This window comes from Dermacentor andersoni, chromosome 1 (genome assembly GCF_023375885.2).
Source record: "Dermacentor andersoni chromosome 1, qqDerAnde1_hic_scaffold, whole genome shotgun sequence".
NCBI classification, from domain to species: Eukaryota; Metazoa; Arthropoda; class Arachnida; order Ixodida; family Ixodidae; genus Dermacentor; species Dermacentor andersoni.
Window position 1 is genome coordinate 100,647,801 of NC_092814.1, and position 16,343 is coordinate 100,664,143.

Here is a 16,343-nt window from a genome sequence, read left to right on the forward strand (position 1 = left end):
AATATAAAATTGTAGCGTAGTCATTGCAGCTCGCATCTAGACTAAGTAAGCACAGTCTACAATATAATATGCATGAGGAAAGGTGTAGCAAGGTACAGAACATAAAAAGAAAGAATATTTTTAAATGCCTTGTTCTTTCGTTTCGATCGTAGATTTTCGTGTACTTAACAACCTCCATGTTGACTCAATAGTTCCCACAGTTCAAAATTGCTGCCTCGAGTTCTCTGTTGCTCATTTTTGTGGTGCTTTGCGTGCGTGCAGCATAATAATACAGACATACCACATATAGCAGTTGCTGATGCCTCGTTTACGACGCAAACTTTCATGTCACAGCTGGCATGGGCGCGCAATCTTCGGCGCTGAGCGAGAGTAACCCGTATTGCTTTTGCCGACGCGGTAATAACATTGAGAGACGTCCACGCCGAAAATGAACCGGAAATTTTTTCTTGTGGTTCGAGCTAATATAAATATGAGCGCCGCCGAAGCACCCGCCCTTCTATCTCACTAGAACTGGGTAGACAGTGCAAAAAAAAAAATGAATATGGCGCTAGCTAACTAGAGGTCAAAATCACAAAGCCGTCGTTTCACTGATGCCTGCATACACCACGTATTATATCTGCTATCGAAAACATCGGATTATACGGCATATATCTTTGCATATGATACGGTCGGCCGACGCACGAGTGTTCGGCAATCACACTAACGTTTGAACGAGCCCGCAGATTTGTACCTGGATTTCGTGACCCCAGTCGTAGATACTACAATGTTGAACGTTGTTAATGTGACACAGTATGGATCGTACGTACGTGTGCATGCGTCTCCGTGAGTGCAGACGCGAACCCGTAACTTTCGCGCTAAATCACGGTTGGCGTTTCACCAGGTTAGGATGCTTTCGGAACAGCGAGCGAACGTTTCTCTTTGTTTATTGTTCTTATCTTTGGCTGTCACTCGTTCTTTACTGTACCTTACAATGCGGCTTGGAGTTACTTAACTTTGATATAGGCAACAGGGTTTGAGGGAGGAGCGTGGCGTTGTATGTTCTTGGCACAAGGCAGCGCCGCTATATTATGCGTCCCACCCCCTTTCCTGTACCCATAGTGCGACATCCATTGAGGTGCTACTGTTCACGGCCCGCAGAATTTTAAGTGTGGCTCCCTACACCACTTAATTCAGCTTCAATACACTCAGTCAGCTATATCGATTGTAACCTAGCTTGTTATATAGAATAGTATTTGTCGCAATGGTAATGAGAAGCGAGGAGGGTCGTTTACAGCTGTTACGGAAGCGTAACAGCTCTGGCAGATGCCGGGTGGGATGTGGCACCAATGGCACGAGCCCTGCTGGGAGCCGGCGCCTCAGGAAAGACCCGGCTACGCCGCTTACACTCTGCCATCTCTCGGCGTCAGACTGCAACTGCACACAAGCTCGCGCTGGGGATCTTGCACCAAGCTAGCCAAAATCGCACGTTTCAAACCTTCTTTTATTGTTTACTTGGAAGCTGGTGCTGGCGAAAGAAACAACTATTTCGAAGACGCAAGCCACACTAAATGTAACGTCGCGGTGGCGATACGTAAGGCGAACAGCGAGAAAAGAGAGAATCAGAGGGTGAAGAAAACCGCAGGACTCTTTTGTAGATAATGGATTGCACTTTCCTAGATACACAGGCTGTTTCACTATGTTGCTGCGCCTTGTTTTCTTTGTTTGTTTTGTTTTTCTGAGAGGAATGAGAAGGGGAGTGTGGGGGCGTTTGTGCTGCCTGTAGAGTTTACGACTGTACCTGAAATTCATTGCTCGTTAGCTAACTTGTGCACGCGAAACTTGGCTTTAGCCGGGGGACCAGGTGGGAAGGTTAGAAGCAGTTCGTTACTTCCTGCCACTTCATTTCACTTTTATAGGGGCTAAAACGCTATGGCTGATGAAAATTATCTGAAAAATCAAAGAAGAAAGGATGCAAAAAACAAGAACAACCTGGCAATATACTTCGAAAAAACAAGAAAGAATAAAGTGTGGAGGAGTACCTTTTTTATTTGCGAATTGGCCTGTCTGTTTTCGAAACCTTCGAAAATGGGATTGAGTTGCAACTGAATTATCAATTTCACGCCTGCACTGCACTGTCGCACAGAGGGAAAATAATAATTTTTTCGTGAAATCCAGGTATTCGCAAAATTGCGTTTTCATAAATTGCGCTTTCAACTGCAGAGGTAGACTGCCTGGTCAATCGAACTGTGTACGCGATAGTGTACACGTCACGCTCAGTTTAAACTTGGCTTGGTGATAGTACGTCAAATAGTACCTATTTGGACAAATAATTGCTCTTCATGGTCAGCGTGACATGTTGGTCAAGTAGGCGAAAGAAAAAGGCACTATTTCAATGCCTCCGTTTGATGACCGGATGCATGAACTTTTTTTACAAGATGTATAGTACTGATTTTGTCACACACCCTCCACCTCCCAAATTCTCGCTGATGGAGCCAAATAGGGACGAATTTGTCGCAGACATTATGCTAGAATCCTCGCCCACCTACACAAGAGCCATAATCTACACATTACATCCCACCTTATTTAGTTGATTTCTTCAGGGCAGAGAGGGAGAGAAAAGAAATCAAGGATTGGAAAGGCAGGGAAGTCAACCAGAAGAGCATCCGGTTTGCTACCCTACACTGGGGGCGGGGGAAAGGGGAATAGAAAGAGGAAAAGGGTAGAAAGTGAGCAATGAGTGCGAGTAGGCGGACACTATGCACGGGGACACTATAAACGGTCTCGTAAGCCGGTGCACTTCAAGTATTGCACTAATGCACGATTCGCTTTTCGTGCCAGTGACGGGTGCAGTCATTGCAATGCAGTCATTGGCAAAAATATTAAGTGTGCAACATACTTGTATAAGCGTTACTATAGAGTCGAATAGGAACTGCAGTTTTGAACGTAGAGGCATCTCCGACGAGGTGATCCAGACGAAATGATGGTTCCAGACCTCTCATTGAATGGGAATAAACAATTTTGTATACAGCTTTTTTGATGTTTCATATATTTACTACGTAAGTACTACGTAATTAGCAGCAATGGAGGGTTCATTAAATTCCCGTTGATATATTTTATGAAGTCTACATAAACGAGGAACACGACGGCGAAAGAAAAGTCAGGAAGGTTGAAACCTATTTCGTGCGTATGGAATATGGTAGCAGCCAAGTGGTATGATAATATGAACAGGGCAATTCTAGACTGGTTCCGCAAATAATTTACTAATTAGTAATCTTATGCACATGATGGGTACTTAAGAACACTTAAAAGTCTTGTTTGAAAAGTAGGCAAAAAGTAGGTAAAAAGTCAAAAGTAGGCAAGTCCATTTGTCGTCCTGAAAAAGCCAAGTCCTGTTGTTGAAACGTTGGCTCCCGCTTTTACCTTGTTCTCCTTTTGCTCATCGTCATTTAAAAAGTAGTAGCATAAGTGATTATCTGGTGAGACAAGTTACTACGAAGAAATTCAAGCCTTTTAATGATCTTATTACAGGAAGGTGGTCACTGATATCTGCTGATAAAATATAAGATGTCATTGCGGGGTGTACTTTTGTGATACATATGATCAACAGTGTTCTAGTTTTATTATTTATGCAAGTGACTGATGATACAAGGTTTGTACATGCATAATATTGGAATATGCTAATAAGTTCTCTTGCATATGTATCGCTCGCTATCATATTAATATTCATATCTCATTACTACAATTGTACCCTTAGAATCACACAGGAAATTTAACATTTTATCAACAAATGACACAATTTTTTGTCTCATCCAGAAGATGGCATGTAAACCACAGCAACTGTAACTTTCTTTAAATAGACAGTTAGGCATTCAATATCATAATCAATAAAAAAAAACTCTGGTAACACTTCATGGTAGGATTGTTCTAGTAAGTACATGGCCACACCACCACCACGACCAGCAGCCCGAATATGACCAAAGTAATCGTAACCATGGAAGTGTGGTGGGTTGTCATCTATAGTTAAGCATGTTTTAGTAACGATTATTGCATCGAACTGAACCTTTATATGGTCAAATAATTAATGCAAGGCATATTTATTGTAAGGGACACTTCTAGCGTTAAGGTGAATGAGGGACAGTTGCTTGCTAAGGTTTAGGCTTGAAAATGTTGCATTAAAAGAATTACATTCAAAAATGTTGTGGTCATAGAGTACGATGAGAACATTATGCTACATTGTACATTGTACATTGTACATTGTACATTGTACAGCATATGTATGGATGCCACAGCGCTTTCATCTAGCAATTTTTTCGTTGTTCTCTATAGTGCAGACATGTAAAACAGGCGATGTTTCGTGACTACCGGCAAATACCTTACCGCCCACTGTCGATACAAATGTTAAATTTGCCTCCTTTTCCTTCATAGCTTCTTCCAATAATTGCTTCTTTTTCCTAGTTAGATGCTCATTGACATAAGCAGGACGAGAAACCTCCAGGCCTAGCATTCGCGTTTCAAGTTTTGTTTTCTTTGCTTTGGACAGGAAATCATTTCTTTTATTATGTCGTACAAAGAGCACAACTATGTTGAATTGGTGATGTCTAGACGTAGGCACTTTGTGACAGGTACGTATACTGGAGTCTGGCATGTCTTAATTATTAATTTGGCCAATTTTCCTTACCACAGTTAATGTGTCGGCACCGGGGGGTACGCCTTTGATGTCTTTGTTGTTTGAACGTTGATATTGTTCCTGTTCTTCCAGCATTTGTGGTAGCTTTGCATTTTCAGACCTCAGCTTTCTGTTCTCGCGAAGCACTTCTGCAAGTTCATTTCTTATGCACTTAAGATCAACGACATCCTTCTTAAGTTCTTCGATCTCGTTCGAAGCTTCCATGATCTCCAGTTCTTCTTTAAGCTCACTACGCAATTCTTCAGTTGCCTTCCTAGCCATTGAGCCAAGTCTGAAGCCGAAAACGCAGCAAGAATAATAACCACACAGGGCAGCTCAGTTCGGTAGCTGTCCACAGCCTGATACGCAACAAGAAATAAGATGCTGAACACGTCTCACCTGCAAGAACAGACAGATTAGCCTCGTCATCTAGGTGCATTACCACCGAACTGCAGATTCCAGCCAAATTGGGAGCGCTTGTATATTCTGTTGCAGACTGCGGTGCCCCCTTGTAGAAGCAATCAGGAGTTGCTGTCTCCGGCGCTTGGCGTAGAAACTGGCTGCGACGTCAGCAGTTTGAATGTGTAGAGCACGTAGATCTCTCCACGCTTCAGGAAACTGTAAGAGCAGACAGATTAGCCTCGTCATCTAGGTGCATTACCACCGAACTGCAGATTCCAGCCAAATCGGGAGCGCTTGTATATTCTGTTGCAGACTGCGGTGCCCCCTTGTAGAAGCAATCAGGAGTTGCTGTCTCCGGCGTTTGGCGTAGAAACTGGCTGCGACGTCAGCAGTTTGAATGTGTAGAGCACGTAGATCTGTCCACGCTTTAGGAAACTGTAAGAGCAGACAGATTAGCCTCGTAATCAAGGTGCCCCACCACCGAATTGCCAATGTCATCTGAAAACTGTGTTTCTGAGATATTCGCCGCTTATCCTCACTCATACATAAGTCTTCCCAGAATAATAGATTGAATACTTCTAGGCATGCAATGAAAAGCATTGCAGATATTGTGTCTCCTTGCCTGATCCCTTTCTGCATGCGTATTATAGTTCAAAGTACCAGCCCTCATACATCTTCTAGAATAACCTCACCGCAACTTTATAGGTTATCATACGCATGCGTATGATCAGAGGCCCGACTCGAAATAGATTTGTCTCCTTACATTTACGAAGTGCACTCTATAGTATACTTCAGCTTCAGTTGCAGTACTGTAATTTGGAACTGTATTTTCACAATGCGTCATAGCGAGACTGAAAGATATCTTCTAATCTGGATGAGGTGAAAAATTTAAGGCGGAAAGCTGAAACGTTTAACGATACGTGTTGGCCCATACGAAGTACATTTCGAAGACATTGATGGACTTGATCGTTCTTTGTGTTTTTGTTTTTCTGTTTGGAGCCGCTTCGTTTTTACGAAAAAGACATTTTTCGCATGCGAAGTTTAACTTCTCTGTGATAGCGAAGACTCACCGCGTGTCAACGCCTCCACTACAGGCCGCCTATCGTACACGTCTGCGATTGCGGAAAGACGACGCAAAGCCCTAACAGCTAGCACTATCACGTTCCGTCAAAAGCACCTTTCGTCTAGCGACGCAAGAAAGCCTGCACATAACAAAAAGGAAGAAAGCAATAAGAGCTCTACAAACCATATGTCCCGACGACGTCATTGCGCCACTAAGTTGGCCTTGGAGCGGGGCAACGGAGACCGAAACCCGGGAGCCTGAGCGGCCACTTAAAGGAGCCACTTCCCAGGAGCCATAAAATCGAAGTGCGTCTCACTCGTTTACTCGCGCTGGGGAAGGGATCGATGCTCGGGAGACCGATGTCCCGCTTCCCTCAGTGCAAATAACGGGACCGGTCTCTGAAACAAAAGTCACTTTGCGACAGAGCACTCTGTCTCAATGGCAGCTCCAACTAGCGCTGCGAGACCCCAGGCCCGCTTTTAGCCCTGATTTTAGCCTCCGCAGGCCACAGAGGGAAACGCTCCCGAGTGCCTACTAAGGCGTCCCTCTAAGCCACTGGCATTAGAGTAAATAAAAAGGTGCGAAGCGGGTCGATGGCTGAGGGTGTCTGGATAAGCCGGTTTTATGCCCGCGGTAGACGCGCCTACGCGGTGGTTGTCCAAGCTATAGAGCGCTCATCCGACCCTCTTCAAAGGCTCTTCGGCCTCTGACTCGCACAGCTGTTAAATGCGTGCGTATTCTGCTTGATGCCAAGTGTCGTTGACGAGATATGCACTTTATTGTTTCTGTGCGAATTTCGTACGTGGGGAATATAGTGGAACATAGAAAAAAAAGGAACACGTGGTCAGTGCAATCTTAAATGCGGTTCTTGCAAATCACTGGTGGAAGTCAACGGCTTTTTGTTTACTTTCTCATAGAAAAATGATATCAAGGATAAAACTGTTATTGCCTCACGTAATTTCCCGGTCCTCATGACGTTTACGGTATTATGAATAAATAAATGACGTTACGTGTGCACAATGTTAGCGATTGCTGTTATGGAATGTCGCTAAATGAATGATAAAATGAACACTCTCCCTTTGAAGTACGTTCTTAATGCAACTTATTTGTCTGCGTTGCTGATGCAGCGGGCTTTGTATCTACAGATGTAAAGAATTTGCACGTCAGTTACAAAGCGTGGCGGCTTTGGCATATATTGTGATTATTTTTCACCAAGCAATGTTATCTAGTAGCGGTGTGACCATGTGGCAGAACATGAATTGCACTGTAGCAAATTTCCACTCCATAACTTAAACCACGCAGAAAACCACACAGCGTACATACAGACAACGAACAAAATTTCAGAGTTTATTCAATTCGTTGCAGAAACAATTCGAGCTTTTGTTTTTCTCTGCACCGTAATCTGCATTTGTATATGCAGCGTTATGCCTCTTTGTCCCCTTAATAAATATTTACTGATCAAAATAACAAGAACCGAACTCGAAAAGCCGGTTTTATTAATATGCTGGAGGTCAAGTGGTCATTCATGTCGCCTACGCAGCAACAGGAGGAAAGCACTTCAGCGTGCCGGATTCCTTGACCGACTAGGAATGACTGCAAGATGAAAGGCCATTCTTTGTCAACTGCAGAAGCTTGGTCGGTAACCTGCGAATAAGAATTGAAAGAACTAGTTTCAGGACAGGGATAATTCTACCCCTGAACAAAATAGTTTGATACCAACGTTATCTGGACAGCTAAAAAAAAAAGTGATTATGACTAGACAATTTCGCTTGCGTCCAGCTTTCGTGACACTTGGCCAGAGATTTTATTCTCTAAGCCTGCTTTAAACTGCAACAGTAACAACTCAACCAAGTAAAACAAAAGAATATCACAGGCTGAAGAAGAAGATCATGCACATAAACCATCATTTTGATTTTTTATATTCTAATTTCTTCTTTATCGTAACAGTTAACTTTAATGTCGTAATTTCCGGTTGATAATTTCCTTTCAGCTTATCTTCCTCATCATTTTACATTTTCTTGGACCCTCGTACCACCTTTCATATAGCTGCGCTATTTCACAGAGAAACAACCAAGTAACAAACATTTTGAACTTGCCAAGTAGAAGCTAATATGAAATGGAACAATCCCGTTGCATCTTTCGACCAAAGGGAGCGCCGCCGTTAATGCTTACAAAACATTCACAGAATATTATTGAATAAGTTCACTCATGAATCGCAGAGGCACAAGAGCGCAATAAATGGATTGTCAAACAGCAGAAATGGGAACAGCGCTACGCAGGACAAAGAAAAAAAAACACAGGACAGAGCGTAGTCCTGTGCTTCTTTTCTTTGTCCTGTGTAGCTATGTTGAAAACTCTGCTTTTTGACAAGATGTACACCAGCCCAAATGAACACGCTTGTTAAATCCGCTGAATTGCTCAAGGCAAGCTCTCTCTTTCTAACTTGAACAAAAACTCCAACCTAAATTCGATTTAAATGCTGGTTGTCACGACCATCACTTAGCCTTCAGCCGCTGCAAATTGAGTTCACTAAGTTATCAAGCTGCGCACACTTCGGGCAAATCGAACAAAACCGCTGAGCGAGAGCGCAACTTTGACCGCGCACATCGTAACGCGGAAAGAGCTAGAAGCGAGGTTGCTTGGGAGGTAGCGCCATCTGGCTTGCGATCGTAGAACTTCCTTTGCAATCGTGCGCCGAGCAGGGTGTCGGAACGAAATGTTTTTCGTTCTGGTGTTAGTTTCGTTCCACTGAAAAACGTTCCGTTCCGGTTCTGCTCCGGAACAAACAAACAAACAAAAAATGATCCGTAATGGTTCATAACGGTTTAGGTTCGCATGCAAAGATTTTCGAAGCAAAGTAACGGTAAAAAAAAAATATGTGGATTATTAACTGAGATCATGCTCAGTCCCTTAAGTCAAGGCACTGAGCATGATCTCAGACGCAGCACGTCAGCGGGTGTACTCGCCGAAATGCGAGACTGTTGTACCGATAACACGAACTTAAACGAACATAAACGAACTATAAAACTTCGGTAACAAAGCGTCATACCCGCAGAAAACGAAACGATAAGCGCTTCAGCGCGCAAGCCCTGGGTTTTGCTACGATGCTGATTTGCTAGTGCACCGAGAGACAGGCTTGATTAGTGGAGCGCTCGACCGGCTATCGCTCGCACTATCCCTGCCTAGGATGTACGCGCTAATTCTGGCGTTGCCTGAAGTCGGTTGTTTCGGATTGCCGACTTTCCCCTCGAACCGAAAAACGATCAAAAATATTTCGGTTTCACACCGAAACAAAATAATAAATAACGTTTCGGTTACGTTTTCGTTCCGGCCGAAAATAACGGTGTTTTTTTTTTTCATTTTTCATTTTGGTTTCTGATCCGTTTTGACACACTAGCGGCCAGTGAGGCCACTGGGAGCGGCAAAGGGAAGCTCATGCTGCGTTTTGTGTTTTGTTAACTTACGGAAGAGAAACCCTCTAAGCTGCTATCAGTATCCTCACGTTATTCTTCTTCTTGTTCTTCATATTCCCATTTTTTGTCGGAACCCCTAGAAACGACCTATGCGGCCTTTCCCTGAACAAAGCTTCATAATGGCAAAGAAAGGATGACACCAAGTAAACAAGCTGTTAGATAGCACGAGGGGGAAAATGCCGTAGCACGTACAGAAGAAAAAGAAAATGGGCCAATTACACCAGCAGACATTCAAACAAGCATCTTAACTCAAAGGCGGAAGCGGTGCAGATGAAGGAAATGCGGCTAATGAGGACGGTTACGACAGCTGTTGTGTGAAAGCCAACAACACTATTCGCCAGCACAACATGGAAATGTGCGAACTCCTATGAGGGTAGTCTGTTGTCCTTATATTCGTGCGGCGCTCGCAGCCAGAGCTGAGCGTGGTCACGTAGTACATCTTCATGGATCACTTACGTCTTATCTCTTGCCAGGATAGATGACCATTAAACTCATTTGAACTAGACTCCCTGCATTATTCACAACGTTCGTTCTTCACGATTACCATGCCGCATGAAAAGCGGTAAAAATAGCGTTTGAATTGAGCGTCCTAACGTTCTTTTGTGCGCAAGTGATGTCACCGGCCTATCTGTATAACTGCTCACAAATTTATTTGCGCGTTGAGGATGGATGGATAGATGGATGGATGTAAAACTTTATTTGGTCCTGCAAGTAGTGATAATTAACCACTAAGCGGGCCGCTCCCACGTCGGGACCGGAAGGCCAAGCCTCACGGCCACGTCGTGAGCCTGCTGGACAGCCCAGAATTGTTCATCCAGGTCCGGGCTGTGAAGTGCAGCCTGCGAAGTGCGCGTTGAGGAGGCTTTAAACAATCTAAGCTGCAATCATTTTTTTCCCCGGAGGTTGCCAAAAAATCGTCCCTTGAGGTTAACCTTGTGTATGAAACGAATGCAGACGTCGAAGGTATATTATACAAAATATGCTGAGACGTATGCAGACCCTTCCTTTTTTCTTCTTCTTTATTTTCTGTCCAGCACAGCTCACCATTTCCTAAAGTTTGAATTATCGGGTTTTACGTGCCAAAACCACAATATATGTATATGAGGCAACGCTGTAGTGGGAGCCACCGGATTAATTTTTACCACCTGGGGGATCTTTAACGTGCGCCCGATGCACGGTACATGAGCGTTTTTGCATTTCGCCCCATCGACATGCGGCCGTCGCGACCGGGACTACAGAGCCCGCGAACTCGTCATTAGCAGCGCGTCGCCCTCTAAGCCACCGCGGCGGATCTGAGCAACCTCTCTGCTGCACGTGCGTTTGTAAAAGACTACACACAAGCACAGGCCAGTTCGCTCTTTTGAGGAGTGATAAGCCGTTCTCAGCTTGGAAGTTCTTCTTGTTCTGGTTTCCCTTTAGGATTTGCATGGGCAGCGGACTTCGCAGAAGTTATTGACATCTAGGACATTCACATACAGGATAAAGAGCCAATCTTCCTTCCTTTCATTTGCTGATGCAATGGGAAGATGCGCGTATTCTGGCGGCATGTGACATTACTTACTGCACATTAATTAAATAACGCGTGTAATGCTCCTTAAAGCGAGAACCCTGTTCTACTGAAGGTAGGCTTGCCTGCAGTGTTTATTTTTATCTTGGTCCGGGGAAAAGAAAAAAAAAGAAAGAGAGAAATGACGCTGTTCTTCCTGTTGATGTTCTGCGCCATGCTAAGCACAGCCACCAAACGATATGCCGTAGCTACTGCGACTTTAAACAAATCGCACTTAACGCAGGAACAAATTCACAAAGCTTTTCGGCCGTAACAGTTTCTGATAGGCACGCGGTTGCCTTCACCAAAAATGATGTGTTCACTACTGCGATTGGACGGTGCCTGTTACGAGCAGCTGTGGATGGTGTTGTGAATACGAACCTTGGAACATGCATTCGCACTGTTTCTTTAGCTCCGGCTTGAATGTACACCCGTGAGCAAAAAGTATACGGACCACATGGTCGCCGAAGAAACGGAATTTCTTCATAATTAACACGCATAAACGGAAACTGACGAGTGCACTAGAAATTTTGTAATACCAAGTTTGGACTGCAGTCTTTAATTTCAAGTTGCATTCGCAGACAGCGGATAAAATTAGTTTTATCGCGCAATCCCTGGCCCGCATGCTTTTGTTCACGGGTGTACATAATTGCTACCGCGTTCCGGTCACGAAGTGCGGGCCAACCTTATGGACATTCTCAGATGTAGCGACTGTTGGTGATATTTTCTCCATAAATCTTTTCCATGCAGACAAAACAATACAAGTAGTGTTCCGAATCTCTACTGTTTGGTTCTCGTGGGGTTCTTATAATATAAAGATAAGCCATCTAAGCAAAATAAGACCAGAAAATAGGAGGCGTTCCTTATTTTTTATATTTACTTGTCTCTGAGGTGACGTCTTGAATGGCAAGACAACGATCTCGGTTCAGCACATCAATTTGATCCCTCCCATATTTATAGTGACACGACTAAACATCTCTTCCATCGCAGGCTATCACCTAGCAACCTCATATCCCATTTGTCAGCTACAGGAGGTACAAGATGGCTGCAATGTTGCAGTAGGTGGCGTTACGATCGTTAAGGAGAGATTTTTAACGAATCGTTTGGTTTCTGACTGAACACATTGCAAAGAAAATGTTCTTATATGCTTCAGCAGTGTTTCAAGGTCGGGCGTCCTGAATGAGATCCAGGGCCCGTACTTGCAAAGTGTTCTTAAGCTAAAATCCAATGTTAAATTGTTTTGCGACATCGAGACTCATGGGAGTGATCACAGTCCCACCTACCTAAAGATTAATGGACTCACTCGGTGCTACATCTAGCTTTGGGCAGGCCGTCGGAAGCATATCTATTTCGATTCCTGCTCAGGCATCACAAATTATGCCATGATACATTTCACCATGGACACTGTCGCCACTGGAAATAGTTCCATATATACCTGGAATCAGTGCGAAAAAGAAAATGCCTCAAGCAGCGACTTATCAGATAGCGTCGGAATATATGCACAAGGAATGCGCAGCCGTAACGCACATTTTCACAGATGGCTCTACAACTCCACATCGCTCATCGTGCGGGCTTTTTGTTCCCTCTACAGGGTAACGATTCTCGTTTCGTCTTGAGCGTGCGACATCATCTACTTCAGCGGAGCTATATGGCATTAAGGAGGCCCTTGTGTATGTACTTCGACAGCAGCCGCCAAAGACATGGGTGATTTTCACAGATACAAAAGCAGCCCAGCAAAGTATGTGGAACAGGCACAAGCGTTGCAATAATCACCCTGCAGCATTTGACATTGCTTATCTTCACCACAGGGCTAAGATTGCTGGGCATTGCATAAAGTTCCAGTGGATACCTGGCCATGCCGGCATTTCGGGAAATGAAAGAGCGGATGAAGCTGCCTGAAATGGACTCCAATACTGCAAGTTCAAAAGAACATTTTTCACAAAAGCCGACGCTTCAAACATGGCAGAAAAATATGCCTATCAAGAAAAAGACCGCATCTGGAATCTGCCGCTTCACCAAGATAACTTCCTGCGTTACATTGACCCAGAAATGAAGCCGAAAATTCCACGACCACTTCCTCGACACTTAGAAACATTGTACCATCGTCTTCGACTGAATGTGGCATAGACAAACAATTATCTGTACCGCATAGGCCTTACCACTAACCCATACTGTGATAACTGTCGCAACTTAAGAGACAATGGAGCACATATTACTAGAATGCCCCTCGTACCGCAACGAGAGACAATTTTTTGAGCAACAAATGGACATGATTTGCCACGAACCGTTAACGTTACCGAGCATCTTAGGTCCAATGACCAGCCCTTCAAAACAGCGACGGGTTTTGGATTTATTGTTCAAATACTTGTCAGCAATTGGTCTAATAGGTAAGCTTTAAAGAATGCACACTTCATATACAAAAGCCTAAATTTACCCGTCATGTCACCTGTAAATATTAGTATCAGGTCCACTCGGACATTTCATATTTATTTTTATTCTCTTTTCCTCCCCCTCTCCTCTGGAACCTTTTAATCCCATTCCCCATCCCTATACAGAGTAGCATGCCAGCGGTTATATACACGCCAGAAAAATTCTCTGTTTTTCTAATAAATTTAGAGCCCTCTCTCTTTCTCTCTCTCTCTCTCATAGTGTCTCGAAGAGCACTGACTGGACTATGTTCACGTCGCTCATGGAAGAAGCGTGTCGGGGAGATTTCACCGGCAACGTCGACGACACCGTCGCAGAAGCAATGAAAACTGCCAAATATTTATTATCAATGTCACCAAACCGCACGGATTTCGACATTGAACTTGAGAGACTTCGTGCGATTCGACGGCGTACAGAGCGACGATACAGATGCACTAAATCAATTTATGATCTCAGAGACGCACGACGCATTCAGAAGAAAGTTCAGCGTCGCATAGACAAACTAGAAAGTCAGCGATGGAAGCGACTCTGTGAGTCACGGGACCCTCGGACGCCGCTTTCACATATCTGGAAGACAGTCCATGGTCTTCGTTCATCCCGGAAACAACGACACCCATCCGCAGCTTTGGCTCTCCCTCTTGGCCAAACTGAGCTTGGTGTGGCGGAGGAATTCTGTGCGAGAGTCACTGGCGAGCCTGTCAACACCAACATTGGTGTGAGTGACCTCCCTGCGGCTCGGTTACCAGGAATGGCCATCTCCTTTACCATGGAAGAACTCGAAGCTGCCCTGGCTATTTCGAAACGATCCTCCTCTCCAGGCCCTGACGGCGTCACCTATGCTGCCCTGGGACACCTTAGACAAGAGGCAAGAAGAGCGCTTCTGAGCAGTTTCAACAACTCATGGCACAGAGGTACAATTCCCCGGCAATGGAAGTCGGCTGGTACCTTTGCTAAAGCTGGGAAAATCTCCGTTGGGTTTGGCGGCATATCGCCCTGTCGCTCTGGCCAGCTGCATCGGAAAGGTGATGGAAAGGATGGTCCTTGTACGTCTAGAATGTTATCTCGAGCATTACAATATCTACCCAGATTCCATGACAGGCTTTCGTCGGGGTCGTTGCTCAGTTGACAGCGTCATTGACCTGACAACGTTTGCGCAGCAGGAGAAAAACAGTAAGCACATATCAGTTGCGCTCTTTCTCGATGTGAAAGCCGCATATGACAACGTTGCACATGATGCCGTTATCAGCTCCCTGGAGACTATTGGAATTGGTGGCCGTATGCTTCACTAGTTATCCGACTATCTAACACGCCGGTCGTTTTTTTTTGCACAAAGAGAAGATGGCCCCACACATGAATATTACACTTACTGCGGCGTGCCTCAAGGAGGAGTATTGAGTCCCACGTTGTTCAATGTGACACTCATTCGACTAGCTGAAGATTTACCTAAAACAATCTGCGTCTCGATATACGCTGATGACATCTGCCTTTGGACGTGTGCGGTAACTCGGCTTCAGGTTCGCGCGCGATTGCAGCGGGCAGCAACTTTGACATCAGCATACTTTCAAATACAAGGCTTGACTGTATCGATCGAGAAATGTGCATTGATTTCATTCACAGGTAAACCTGTGACACCATACCCAGTCTCCATGAATGGACACACTATCACCTATGGAAAGACCCATCGATTCTTGGGTGTAATAATCGATCGAAATCTTTCCTGGAGCTTTCACTGCACGTACCTGAAGAAAAAACTGTTGTCGATTGCTCAGTTACTGAGATTCATGTGCGGGAAAATATGGGGCACATCTGTACGCTCTATTTTTCAGTTGTACAGAGCTCTATTCCTAGGCTATTTACACTACAGCCTTTCAGTGTTGTCCAGTACGTGCAGGTCAAATATTCACTCATTGGAGAGCTTACAGGGCCGAGCATTGCGCACGTGTTTAGGACTTCCTCGCTGTGCATCAACAGCTGCAACAATCGTGCTCGCCAAAGATCATTCCCTTCAAACATACGTTGCTGTGGATTGTCTCAGGCCGCATATCCGTCATCTTTCCCGCGTCCCTGATCATAACTTGGCGTTCTTGCCATAGCAGAGACCGCGTGCAAAGTTTTCTGAAGTTATAATCACCCATACAGATTGTCTTCCATTACGATACATACCAGCAGCAAGGCCTTCATTACCCTTGTGGTGTCTCGAACAGCCTCAGGTGCGCCTAAGAATTCCGGGTGTAAAGAAGGCCAATCACCCAACAATAGCTATGATACAGATTACGCTGCTATTAATCAATGAGGCATACGGGGTCCGAATACACATCTATACTGATGGTTCGGCCTCACCTATCATCTCTTCGGGTGCCGTTGTCATTCCGGCTACGAAAACCACAATAAAGTTCAAATTGTCCTACATGACATCAACAGCGGCAGAGCTTGCTGCCCTGCGTGCTGCTCTCTGATATCTCCTGCAAGAGACACCTCAGAAATGGGGCAGTTTTTGCGACTTCAGAGTCTGCACTTCAGAGGCAGCACTTCAGAGTCTGCATTTTGCCCTATATCATAGGACTCATGAGCAGCTGACATATGAAATAAGGCAAGATCACCATCAAGCTATCGCTAATGGGCATGAAATTATATTCCAGTGGCTGCCTGGACATACCGGCATTGCTGGTAATGACCTCGCCGACGAAGCCGCCCGGTCTGCCCATCTGGATGCCCGACCAGTTTCAATCCCCTTATCAAGAACCGATGCTGCAAGGAAGCTTCATATTGTGGCTAAAGATATGACAC

The 16,343-nt window shown here is 44.7% G+C and overlaps 1 long non-coding RNA gene across 1 annotated transcript in view; it reads right to left on the reverse strand.

Annotated features, from left to right (window-relative positions):
* Positions 1 to 7,430: 7,430 nt before the first annotated feature.
* Positions 7,431 to 16,343, reverse strand: part of LOC129380549 (uncharacterized) — a 99,308-nt gene continuing 90,395 nt past the window's right edge. The window contains exon 3 of the long non-coding RNA XR_008608673.2: positions 7,431 to 7,754. This is a non-coding gene — a long non-coding RNA (uncharacterized lncRNA). The remainder of the gene's footprint in view (positions 7,755 to 16,343) is intronic.